General features: G+C 37.0%; 1 protein-coding gene across 7 annotated transcripts in view; it reads left to right on the forward strand.

The window, feature by feature from the left end:
• The window catches only part of ckn (CRK like proto-oncogene, adaptor protein), a 364,715-nt gene that overhangs the window by 308,292 nt on the left and 42,146 nt on the right, over positions 1-14,277 (forward strand). The window lies entirely within an intron of this gene.

Here is a 14,277-nt window from a genome sequence, read left to right on the forward strand (position 1 = left end):
GGCCAAATATAGCTCTGGATAGGGAGATGTGGAAGTCAAGAGGAGAGGCCTTTGCCCAGCAGTGGGACACAGATATAGGCTAAATATAATAATAATTATAAATAATAATAATCCTATGTCTTTCTCTGGGTCTTAAATAACCAAATTCGTCTAAATCAGTTTAGCGGTTTAAACGTAAAGAGTTAACAGACAGACGAAATTACTTTCACATTTGTAATATTACCAAGAATGGATCCACCAAATCTGGGTTCAACTTTATACTGACAACGATAACGTACATTCGAAATCTTTCTTTTAGGTAAAAATTTAGGTATTTTGTGATAACAAGCGTTCTTGATTGTTTCACCGATACACACTCACACGTACGAAACGAAACGTGGCTGAAAAATGTAGGTATAAAGTAAAAATTGGTTGATTCCATAAACTTAGCAGATTGATGTCTTAGTCCGTCTACTCTCGCTATTCACGGCAATTGCATTTCTTTATATGGACAAGCAACCTATTGTGGTAGTCGTGAGTTACGGAATACGAGAATGGCAGCCCTTAGAAATGATGTGGGAAGGATCGCTGATAATTTCTCAATTTTTACTCGTATTGGTGCCAATAAGGAAGTATCGCAAAAGTTGGAAATTAACGATGATTTTAGGAAGTTTTCATAGATTTCTTTTGTTTTATTAGATACTACAATGATAGTTTTGAAGTAAAACCATAGGAATCGCAGTAACCAATTATTATATTTTTTCTTATATACTAATTTTCAATAGCTGATATCACTATAAAAATTGTTGATAATGAGACAAAATTAAAAATTTCAACTATTCGGACAGTCACCGGTACTCAAATGTCTGCCTTATCTGGCCTTTTAGCTATAAATATGCCTCGCGATTTTATCTCACGAGTGATTTCAATTCCTTTTACTATTAATTCTATGGTGTATACTGTCATAGTCTATTTATCTCATTAAAAGTAGCAAAACAGGGTCAGTCGTACTTAGTATCACCCTCACGTGCCAAAACTATTTCTGCTAAAGACGTAATTTACTATTATTAACCCTAAGCACCAGAAAAAGCGCGCTAATTGCAAAAACGTATCCAATCAACGGTGATCTATGCTCGAGTGCAATGCAAGGCGCTTGCGCAGGCGGCGCACTGGCGCCATCTACCGTGATCTATCGGCGGGAACTCGCCTCTCATTATACTCTTATCGCGCGTCAATGCAAATCCGACGGTTTATCTTAGAAAAGTTAGTTTTCAAGTAAATACTTCGCTTGTTTTAAGTCTGTGGGCGGAAAAGTGATTGTGAAATTCGTCCGGCTCTTACCCTTGCGTGGGCTTGTAATTATACGTCTAGCTATAATTTATGTTGGTTAATATCGTCAAAATTAATGGAGCAATGCTTGCGCCGTTTGTCGTTCGTGATCGATAAATAATTAGCTTAATTGGCTGTTGAAAATAAACAGTGCATTGCATAGGTTTTGTGTAGACTACCCTCGAACCATACTGGAAAGAAGGAAAGTAAGAGTATTCGTGGTATTAAAGATAACACGTCCCACTACCGGGCAAAGGGTCACAGAATTATAGGGGTTGAGTTGTAATTCCCACGCGGTCCTAGTGCGAATTGGGAACTTCACATGCACCATGAAAGGATATAGGTCCAACCACTGGGCTACCAGGGCTTCTTTGAGGTTCTAAATATGTACGTTGACTTATTTGTGATTTTCTTTTTTTTTTTCAGGTAAGTAGTGCTGTAATTCTAATAAGTGAGACCTGCATTGTGGCTGAATTTTAGGTAACAAATCGTTAAAAAAATTAGTAGTAAAAGTACCTTGAATTCATAATTTTACAATACTCCTGGGTCAAGAGACTAAACCCCAACACAATTAGCAGGGTAGCTTAGGCTGCATTTCCACCAGACCTGTCCGAGGATGTGTTGCGAGGAATGTGTTTTTCATGAACCAATAGTAATGCTTCATTTACCTATTCTCGCACAGCACTGCTCTGGTGGAAACAGCTGAGCGGAGCGAGGCGAGGTAAATGAAGCGTTCCTATTAGTGTATGAAAAACACGTTCCTCGCAACACATCCTCGCACATCTCTGTTGGAAATTCGGCCTTACAGTCTGCCTCTTGATTGTTTAAGTAAAGTAAAAGAGGCGAGACTTCGTTGCAACAAGTCGAGGCGTTTCACATGACGCCATCGTTAATAAATAAACGCATCCAATAAAACGAGGTTTCCACGACTCGACCGTGTTCTACTAAATTTAATTTAATAATTCAAAGGCGCAGGCTTTACTAGGAACCGTAAAAACAATTCCAAAACTCGCCGTTGACTCATAAAATCGAAACGGAACGAGGAAAGAAGCGTTTACGGGACCTTTTTGGGAAACTAGATTCATAGAAGTAGTTCTTATGTTGATGCGTGTAAGGCACAGGGGGGTCTGTGTGAATTAAAGATCCAAAGTGGACTCAATGTGCGGAAGAAACGCATTCCCATAACATTTGGCCTCGAATTGGTTTCAAATGACGCGATATTTTTATGTATTTGAAAGCTTTTTCATAGCTAGCTTTATTTCGTGTTGTTCGTTAGTTCATTCGCCTAAAAAATTGTTAAAGAAATAAAATAAGTTTCGCAAAAAACATTTTGCATTCTCAAAGCCTCGATTTAACGATGCGTGAATAAAAAATCTAACATTCGAACCGAAAACCGCGCCTAAAAAAAACAAAAAAAAATGGTGTCCAATCTCGTTATAACCTACCAGTACCGGGTCAGTTCCGAACGTTGCCACCAGAGAGCGTGACTAATTATTGACTAATGTGTGCCAAAATAAGACGGGTCATTAATTTTGTACGATTGTAAAAAGCAAAGGTCATTCGTTAAGCTTCATTTTTCAAAATAATAACGGATAAAAATCACTCGCAAGTTTTAGAAATCAGCACGTTTTACAAATCAGCGCTTCGAAATTTCTCTTACAACAATAATCCTTCCGACGCTTTTTACGAAGGGCTGTGTTCATTTAAGAAATTTCAATAGAAATGTTTTATAAACAAATAGTACCTAGTATAAAACTCTGTTAAGTTCAACAGTCGTGGCCGGCTCTAAAATTCACAGTACCTAATGGATCCCGAATGTGGAGTAACTTAACAGAGTTCTAGACAATTAGACATGTTTTTTTTCTTTTTAGTTTTATAATTAAGTTGTTAGCCGAGTTTTCTGATTTTAAAGGTTACCTCGTACACCGTATCGTACCATGACATCTCGTTCCTGGTACATTTCTATTACGGCCATTTCATTGCATGATACGGTGTAGTGTTTTTTTACAAGTTTTTATTTAGTCTCACCTGTCCCGTTGTTTGTCTGTCTGTCTGTAATCAAATCTTGCAAGTTAAATTCGACTAACTGCCAGTAGTTGGAATAGTTGGATGAACTTGATATTTAGTATACTTATGTAAATTGCGTGACAATACAATAATCTGGTAGTGACATCCTGGTAGCCCGGCCAGGATCGTCTCCACAGGACGGAACTCTTCAACGGTTAATTCAACATAAGTACAGTCAACAAAAAGTACAGTCTGCAAAAAGCTTGTATTCAAAATTGAATTTTTACCACAAAAATGAATTTTGAATTATTTTTTTTTGTTATGTACTGTATTGCTGTTGATGCCCCAAATAAATAAAATAAAATAAATAAATAAATAATAAACTTATTTTATGTTTGAGTTAGCATCATTTAAACTTAGTAAGTATGAAACCTGCCTGCTATTTATGAAGTTGCCGTGTTTGACGTGCTTGGCTTTTTCTTATCAATACAGCCGCTTGTGATTGATGTAAATAATGTAAATACAGATAAGCTAAATCCAGCGCCGGGAAACACATTTTCATCTCGAAGGGACATCCGATGCCTTGCTTTGTTGTGAATCCCTTTCAATCCAGCCTTTTTCAAATCGTTTTCCACTGTAAAAATAACCGTCTCTATCTTTCCTACCGGGTGGGATAGGGAAGGCGAATTCCCGCGGAAAATCAAGAAGACAAATGTAAACATGGGGCCCGGCAATTCTTTTCCGACGTATAAATTATGCAGAACCCTCCGCGACCGCTATGGAAGGAGTGATGGTGACGAGTGGTTTTTTTGGACTGAAATTGTGAATAGGAAGCATTTCAGCTTTATTTCGATTTTTCGCCGTATGATTTGATGTTACTTATTAGATCTGCTCAAGAATAACGCACAGTAAAATCCAATAGGTACCTATATAGTGTTGCGTTTGGTCGATGGTCTACAGTGCCGCGTTACCAACAGTCTAATACCGCGTATCTGACTAGAGGCAAATTGTATAGCAGAGCGTTAAAATTAAATTGTATAACATAATTATCTTTGTGTTTATAACATATCACTTACGTATCACTTTACTGATATAAATTAAAGCTTGTTAAATTCAAGCAAGGCCAATTAAAAAAAAACAGGAACGAGCCGTTATTTTTCGTATTTATATTTAAAATATCACTAATTCCTTGAACTCTACTGTATTTTAATGACGAAATTTATATTAAAAATCACTATGAAAAACGATTGAATTTCGTTCTCATGATATTCTAAGGTTATCCAACTTAGTGTTTACTAAAAGATAACGTAATCTTCAAGACTCCCACAAAATTGTTTGCTCCGAAATATCAAATCTTATCTTTTGCAATGAATTTATTCGTATTTTTACTGCTCATACGTCTTCATAAAACGGTTATTTTATCTTTATTATCATTGCAATTAACGGGTTTCGTTTTGCTTCAATTAAACGCCTATTCTCTCAATTTTGTTTTTGTTTGTACTGCTCGTAAGAGCTCTTTTTTGGCAGAAAAAAATGTCTCTAAGTATATTATATGCATGTGCCTTGTAATTAATTTACAATTCTTCTTAAGCTCCAATATTACCCACTAACTAGATTATTACCCACTACCTAGAAGTGATTTTGGTCAGAGCTTGACTAAAATAAATTAAAAAAATACTTTCTACCACTCAAAACAATGATTAAATTGGCAAACTCAAAAAGCGCCACTCTTCGCCCCAATTTAAGCGATGTCATTTATTTAACTCAACAATCTTAATTCAAACGAATTTCCTTTAATAATCTTCAGTCGACTTCATTAGATACAGAATGCCACATTTGGAATCTTATTACGTGAACGAACTCATTGCGCGTGTCATTCCCGTGCCCCGAACAGGGGAATGAATGGCAGAGGAATGACGCTCAAGTAATGAGATGTTGTATATGGCACAGTAAATTAGTTATCATTATGCTACTGGAAGTTATAGGTAAAAACCTTAGGACATTTTAAAAGTTTTGTTATAATTTGAATTAAAAATAATAAGGTAAATAAGTACAGTCTGTGTGTATTTCTTATTTTATGTTAAAATAATATTGAAATAAACGAATACAAGATGCAGATTCTTTTTCAATAACTTTTTTTTTTCAGAATAATGCTCTACGTACTTTTTAACAGTAGATAAACAGTCGTAGAAATTATGATAACTAGAAATCAAAATAATAAGCAATTTCCATAGCAATGTAATAAGACGATGTATAAGTACTCAGATATTTTTGAACTCACTTTCGTCATTTTATTTCTTTTTTGTTTGTCTGTTCATCTGCTGCTGACTTTACCCTACAACCGTTGTTTACGGTGGTTTCACACCAATTACAGTCCCCACTGCAAGCTTTTATTACAAACAAACACTTTAATTAAAAATTGCAACGTTTCCCGTTTTCCAAGGCATTATTTCGTTCTTGAATAAACCCTCACTCCCTAAACCCAATTCCGTGCGCGACTATTCAGAGGCTCTAGTAATATTTCTTTCATTACCAGTCAAATACTCTCTCGGATTTTTCATTCCCCTGGAGTGGCAGTGTGTGCCAGATTAAATTTTCCAAGACCTTTTTTAATAACACTGTTCTTTTTGGTGACGATCCATTTATTGTGCCTGTATTATACAGGCACTGGAGAGATCAGAGATCTGATGTTGGCTGTGACCACAGAAGTAATGATAAGAGAAATAGAAGTGTCACGCGAACTAAACGCGGAGAAGCCAAATATTCTTAGCGCGTAACTAATGGCTAAAATGGGTAATGTTAGGTAGGGCTAAGATAGTTTGAATTGCCCCTGACTTCTTATCTTGTATTTTCTAGGCTCAATCTCTAACGAAGCGCCACTCGATTTCATTGCTCAAAAATGATTTATTGTGGGGAATGTGGTTCAAAAAGGTTAGTGAAATATTTACCTACGTGATTTTGTAAAATCTACGGAAATACAAAACAACGCGTGTGCATAAAGAGCCGAAAAGTATTGAACATGAAACTATTGTGAGACTCACTCATATTTAATGTGTGCGATTTGTGCGCGTTTTCCAGTAGCCGCCGTGTCGCGTGCTCCTAGAGAAAGGGCTACGAATTAGCCCGAAACATGTCGAGCTAAACTCGATTTAATACGTGAATTATCGGGTTTAGGAAAACAAGCATTTCTGTTCCTCTTATTATTTCTGCGGCTATGACCTTTGCTTTGTTCAAAGATATGTTTGCATAATAGTGTTGACCGTAAAGAGACGTTATGGGAGCAATAAAGCCAAATAGAATAAACGCCCGTACGCTGTTACGTTACATTTGTAGGTTAAATGTTATTTGGTGGCATTAAGCTTATGAAATTGTGGTTTATGTGTTGTTATTATTGTGTTCTATTATCTTATTTTTAATTAAACTCTATCCTGCTGATAGAGCGAATCTGTTTGTTACTCCTTCATGCTAAAACGACTAAACAGATTAAGTTATAATTCAGTAAGTAAGTGAATGTCTGGAATAACATAATATAGGCCAATTTTTATCCCGATATTCCCACGGGATCCATCATGATTTACGTGAGCAAAGCCGCAGGTGAAGACCTAGTCTTAACATGCATACTTACTTGCGTAGATAAATACCTACATAGAACATCCCTAACTTGCTTGTAGGTTACAAACCATCGTATTTACCATGCAATCTGCTACCTAGATTCTAGCTCAAGATCCTTTAGCTTCACGTCAGCATCACTACCACTAAGCTATCTAGTCGTTAATAATAATAATAAATAACACTTCGCGAGGGAGGAAGGTCCTCAAGTGGCCACCACGAACCAAGACGAAACGTTGGCAGGCCTTTGTTCAACAATGGACATCTGGCTGATCACGATGATGTAATTTGATAGTGAACAGATTCAGATACATTAGCTGTTATTTTCGTAAAACATTATGTGTCGTGTACGCGGTTTTTATTAGCGTCCGTCACCTCATTGCGTCCCATATAGCGGTAAGGTAGAAAGCATAAACGCGTAACTTTTAACGTTTGTTTTCGTGTCCTACATACGAGCAGTTATGAATTAGGCCACCACAAATAGGTTGTATACTGTTTCTAATTGAGAACAGGAATTCTTGGAGATGACAAGCGTTTTTTGTTTGAAGTGCTAATGCGGTTTCGCAATGACATAAAGTGGTGCGGGAATTATGCAGCGGGAAGTAAAGCGCGAGGGTGGAAAACGGCTGAGACTAGCTGATTGGTCAAAAATTTCTATGAGTGAGCAATTAGGTATTGCATAACTTTCGATAGCATAAACTGACATACTTAAACCATATCTAAAAAAGTTGAAGTCCTATTACGTTTTTCCAGTTAATGATCATTTAAGTAAGGAGGAAACAATACCGTTTGATCCAGAAATAGCACAGTCTTGTGAATTAATGGCATTCTCTGTGAATCGTCCGCGTCGTCTGGACTGTTTAATCGTCAATTTGATTTTTTAGAGTGAGGAGATGGAACGCACAAGTAACCTGCTGTCCCGTTTCGACAAATTAGAAATTAGGTAATATTGGTCCAACTAAGCAATAAAAAGAAGATCTTCGTTCCCAATTCTTGTTTATAATGATGTAGGTATACTCCCAAGTGTCATAAATAGATAATACTTTATCTTTTTCTCGTTAAACACAGTTTCTAGGACTTCGTGGAACCGAAGTCAAATTGAATTTATAATTGACGCGGCCTCAAATACTATCTCTAATAGCGGCTAATTGCAAACGAATCAATTTAACAAGTGAAGTTCTCCTACTTATATTATAAATGTTGCTTTGTGTTATTTGTGGTGTTAATATCATACTTGTTGTTGCCCACGCACGGATCCATCCGCGAAGAATATGTTTATCGTTATCCCGCGGGAACTATGCAATTTTCCGGGATAAAATTTACTATGTCCTTCCGCGAGCCTCAAACTAAATACTAAATTTCATCCAAATAGCTTCAGCGGTATAAGCGTGGAGAGGGACCCAACGGAGTTAGTGAGGGTACGCGGCTGCATGGATTTGGTATAAATGAGATCGCTCTGAAGCGATAAGGCCGCCTATTGCTTACCTTAGAAAATCTCTATGTATATACTTGTGTTTTCTGTAATGCTTACTGTGTTGGTGTGCAATAAAGAGTTATTGTATTGTATTGTATTGTAAATGGATCAGGACCTGGAGACGAACATAGGAGAACTTTTATCCCAGAAAATATAAAAAATACCACGGGAAATTATAGATTATGTGCTTTTCCTAGGAATAGTTTACGATGAAGAATCAATGACAGTAAAGTTTGACCTTTCGGTCGCAAACAGAGATACGATATTCAAGAGTTGATTAGTATACCTATTAATATTAATTAATGTGTCTGAGTGCGGGTCAACTCTTTAGTATAACAAAAATTTTGCATAGACAAAGTAGCAGGTAAAAACTAGTATAGTTATATTTTTGAAATAGAAAGCAGGAAACGTATGAAGAAGACATAAAAATATATACAACACTCAAATACGGTAGCACATCATTGTAATAAATTCGATTTCAACCTCAAACCTCACGTCGTGGATTGTTGCATCACCTCAACTATCCTTTTACGGTAAATACTCAAAAAGTATAATTATAGTCAACGTCATATAAATCCTACACACATACCAAATACACCCACAAATGTAGCAATCATAACCAAAAACGTTATAAATAAATCAAAGACATCAGCACTCTTTATGTCAACGTAACCTATAGACAAATTAACTGTTTTTGCTTTGTCTGTGAGACATCTGTCTGTAATTAGAGCAGAATCAATTTAGAACAACCATAAATTATGGTGCTATAAAAAAGATAACGTTTTGATCCAGTGTAGAAAGTGAGCTATAAATAAAGCAGTATTATAAAATGTTACAACTGCGTGGATTTACGAGCTAATTTCGTGATGCTGTTTTTAATTGCTAAAAACATTTGTGATTATGATTTTAGACAACGTTTAGTTTGTAATTCTAATAGTACCTAAATGTTTCGCAAAAATTCTCAAGACATGTATACATGTATGTCGTATGTAAAAACGACGAGGAAATTAAGTTGTTTTGGTAGCTATAGAACATGGTAGATGCACGTAATAAATCCTCAATAATTGAGGTTAATTATTTTATCTAAACTCCTGTTAATATACGAGTAAGCTATGAACGAACTTTTAAACCTCATTTAATGTCGTATAATTGTCAATGTAGTCCTTTAATGAACAGCGGAATGAGAAGTAAGTCAGTGTAACATTATATCGCGCTTACTTTGTTGTATCTGTATCCGTGGTCCGCCGCTCTACCAGATAGAGAAATTGTGGACATTATTTATATCTTCCATTTAGTTTAGTTGCAAGTCGAGTAATTTATTAGGATTACCGCTAAGTAGGGCTATGCGGTATTGTGTTTGATGGCGATACCGGTATTATTTCGGTATTCAAATTTTGAAAACCGGTATCCCGGTATTTCGGTAAATTTTCGGTATTTTCCGTATTTTTCCCTTATTTTTCTTTCTTTCTGTATAAGTCTGTTGTTTTGTTGAAATATAACCAATATAAATGAAAAGCAAGATTTAATAAACTTCCCTTTTAATGAGCAAGTATTAAATAAAAACTGAAGTTGTTAATTGTTAACTAATACTAATATGTGTTTCTCTAATTTTTCGGTAAAAATTGTTTCGCCGATTATTAGTTCCCAACCAAATTTTCGCATAATATCTTTTGCTTGTACGAGGCTCATTAAATATCCAGTTCAAGCTTGAAAGGCCTCTACTGATGAAATCTACGCTCCGCCCGGAACCTGCTCAGCTCCAAAACCCCGAGAGCTTTCAGCTCAAACTTCAAAACCGTTTCGAATGCCTGTGTGGCGACGTGGACGATTACAACGACGGGTTTGTGGAAGCTGTCCGTATGGTCGGGTCTAACTTCTTCAAAACCCGCCAAACTATAACCAATAGGCTCTCGCGCTCTGGCCTTAGGCTCATGGAGGTGAGGCGTGAGACGCTGCTACAGTCCTCTGGTGACGCTTGTCGGTATCGGCAGTTCAATAGGCAGGCATATCTCAAAGTCTCTGAAGTGTGATGTACGCCGATTTAATACCAAAAGCATTGAAGAGGCTATTAAGCATAACAGAGGCTCTAAGGTGTTTACCAGGGATCTGTCTGTTAGTCAAAGCCGGTTAATGAAGTTGAAGACCGACGACGGCAGCAATATTTCATCCAAACCTGAGCTGTTGGGGGAAGTCGAGAGGATTTATGGATAGCGACACGACAACCCAACACCCGTCGAAAATCTAGCTAAAGACCGAGCGCTAGATTAACCCGACACTATCACAAAAGACATCCGGACGTCAGCCTGTACGAGATTAGTATGGCCCTCAAACAGCTTAAGAATGACAAAGCCCCGAGTGACGATGAAATTACAGCCGAACTCCTGAAGGAGGGTGGTAATCCAGTCCTTAAGGACCGCCAGACGCCGTTTAGTTCCGTCCTCCACCAAGGGGGAACACCGAAAGCATGGAACAGAAGACAGTGGTGGTGCTCATCTTCAAAAAAGATGATAACACATTGCTGAAGAATTATAGACCCATCTTACTTCTGAGCCATGTTTACAAGCTGTTTTCCAGGGTCATCACAAATCGTCTCGCAAGCGGGTTTCACGATTTCCAGCCTCCCTAACAAGCCGGCTTCCGAAAAGGCTATAGTATCGTAGACCACATGTACGTTGCGTTGCGGCAGGTTATACAAAAGACCGAAGGGTATAACCTCCCCCTTTGCCTTGCATTTGTGGACTACGAGAAAGCCTTCGATTCGATCGAGACTTGGGCTGTGCTGCAGGCTCTCCAGCGGTGCCAACTTGACTACCGGTATATCGAAGTGTTGAAGTGTCTGTACAAAAACGCCACTATGTCCGTCCGACTACAGGACCAGAGCACGAAGCCTATTCCTCTGCAGCGGGGAGTCAGACAAGGAGATGTGATCTCTCCAAAACTGTTCACCGCTGCATTGGAGAATGCTTTTAAGGTTCTGGACTGGAAACGACGAGGCATGAACATGAATGGCGGTACTTCACTCGCCTTCGATTCGTCGACGATATTATTGTAGTCATGGTTGAGACGGCTATGTATACCTGGGACAAACGGTCCAGTTAGGTAGGTCCAACTTCGAGAAAGCTTACACTACAAATAAACAAAGCAAACTTGTGTGCGGTAAATTTTAAATTTGAAAGTAGATTAGGAGGTAAGTAACTTCAAAAGCCATAAGTCTGAAGACACAAGTTATTAAAAGTGCTTGCTTGTTTGAAATTAAAGTCGATTATTACTATTTTAAACACAAAGTAAAATACCGAAAAACCGGTTTTGTAGATATTTAATACCGGTATTAAAAAAGGGGAAAAAATGTCCGGTATCCCGTTTTTCGGTAATACCGAATACCGGTATCCATGCCTACCGCTAAGTCAGCTATAACTCATCAACTGAATTTGTTCGGCTAATTTATGTTGATGGAAAACGTTCTGTCAATGCGTTTTGACGTCTTTTTGAAGGGAATGTTCTAGTGGGTTTACTTGTATTTTATATGATTTGTCGTCTTTGTTTTCTAGTCTAGAAACATTTACTGTGTCTGGACTACTAAGTTTTAATATTTTTAATTTGTAGCGTTCGCGAGGCATTTACCACAGAAATAAAAATGAAACAACCCAAAAATGTTCCTAGCCTTCTTCGACACTTCATTTCAATTTCTTAGAACAACATATAACGTCCAGATAAAAATCTTAAAAGTTTCTTAAACCCTCTAATTAATTATAACGCTCAGTGCCAGCGCTTTTAATGTAATCACTGCTTCAACAAACAAGAAAGCTTCTAATCAGAGCAAGGTTAATTTTTCTTTTGACACTTTTGATAGCTTATCTGTTTCATCTCATTTGGTGTGACATTCTTTTGGCTTTTTTTTTGTTTTGTTTGCACGCGTAAACCATTAGGGCTGGCGATTGAATTGAAATTTCGGAATTTTGTGATCCCCGTGGGCATTCTTAAGAATTATAGTTATGCTGAATTTCATCGTTGCATAAAAATCCCACGCGAAATTTCGTGTCTTCAATCCTAGATAAGGGTTTATTAGAAAATTGGGAAAAAAAATGCTGCAAAAACGCTAAATACCCTGGCCATTTATTTATTTGTCAATGAAAAATGCATCCATCTCCATTTAGAAATTATGACGGCAATTATATTCCACTTTAAAACTTCTTTACATCTTCATGCAGTTTCGCAGTCATTTGCAATTGTGGCACCCAAGTGGCACCTGAAATTTTGATGTAAAAAAACCGGAAGCTAACAGAAGAAGAACAAAAAATGCTTGTTTTTCAATTACTTTCTTTCTTTAAAATCGTGACTTCGTGACAACGAAACCGTCGTCCGTGTTCAAGGAACCAAATGTATAAATTTACTTGATTACGTATGCATTTTAAGTTAACACTTCAAAAGGCTACGCCCGACAAAAACCCACGAAGTTCCTGTTCATTGACATTCTAGATAACATGAGTCTTTATTATAGACATTACCCAATTTCCTGCTTGAAACAGAACATTTCTTTATAACATCTACTTGAACACAATTTTAACTGCTTTTGAAAGAACTTAAAGAACTACAAATATCTTTTACTTATATATAAAAAAGTATCACTTGAATCAATCAATAAAATTCCTAGTGGTATTTCCCAAATCAGCAGGGCTACTACGAAATTCGAAGATCGAAGTTCGTATCGTACTGTCCCTCTCACTCTCGTATTAAATATAGGCGTCGGCGAGACGGTATGTTACGAACTTCGCTTTTCGAATTTCGTAGTAGCCCTACTGACGTGGCCTCCTGTACTCGATTAAACGACAAAACTATTTGTATGAAAAGGGCACGACGGGAATTGTACCACCGTGAATCGTTTAGTTCTACTGGTAAATTCTTCACTTACATTAATGAGGATGAAAACGTAACGTGTATGCGTCCAGTGTCATGGTATTTAATGAAAATATACAGTCAGCAGCAGAAGTAGATTAGCAGTTGTGGTACTCAAAATAATCTACAGACTATCTTATTACCTTGGAGTAGAGTCGTGTGTAGATCATTTTGAACATCGTAATTGCTCATCCACTTCTGCTGCTGTCTGTGATATACCACCTATGAAACCCTTTGCTCCTGCACTAATATTCCAAGACGTTATTAAATATAATATTACGAGTAACTCTTCGTCATTACAGCCTATTAATATTCAAGGGAAGCGCCATCCTCGTGTCTGCATTGATATAAAAATCACGATCGGGACGACGTTTGAACGCCCTTTATATGTTAATAAGCATATTTCATTCAATAATTTGTGTTTTAAAAATGTACAAAATGAATGATCCTACTTAAAATAAGGTTTCGCGCGATATTAAATTCAATGTTTGAATTTGCCGAATGTTATTTGTGGTCGTCATTTATTTAAACGTGTTTTGTTTTGAAAAGTCATCTCACGTTTTACGAATTCCGAATTTGAAATTAAATTTTTAATACTTTGCTGGTTTTCATGGTATTTGAATATAATGCAGAGTTTAGACTTACAAGAAAAATCGTGCAAGTTGCGTTACATTGCGAGGCCATAAAGCCAACGAGTTTGTAGTGGTCAACTTGCACGATTTTTCTCCTAAGAGCCTCGGAAAAGATTTAGCTTTAGCGCGATAAAAACTTCAAGTGGACCACAGTTAGACTACAAACCGACAGCACTTTAGTTCTCCGATGTTATAATGTAGTATCGTCTCGCCAGATTCCATTCATATTTTTACGCGTTTTAATCATTCATTTGTTCTTAGTATAATAGGTCAAAGTCAAATTGAATTACATACTTGAACAAAGATATTTTGACTTTGACTTTTTTGACTAAGAATCATCTAACATGTCTTCAA

The sequence above is a fragment of the Choristoneura fumiferana genome, chromosome 6 (genome assembly GCF_025370935.1).
Source record: "Choristoneura fumiferana chromosome 6, NRCan_CFum_1, whole genome shotgun sequence".
NCBI classification, from domain to species: Eukaryota; Metazoa; Arthropoda; class Insecta; order Lepidoptera; family Tortricidae; genus Choristoneura; species Choristoneura fumiferana.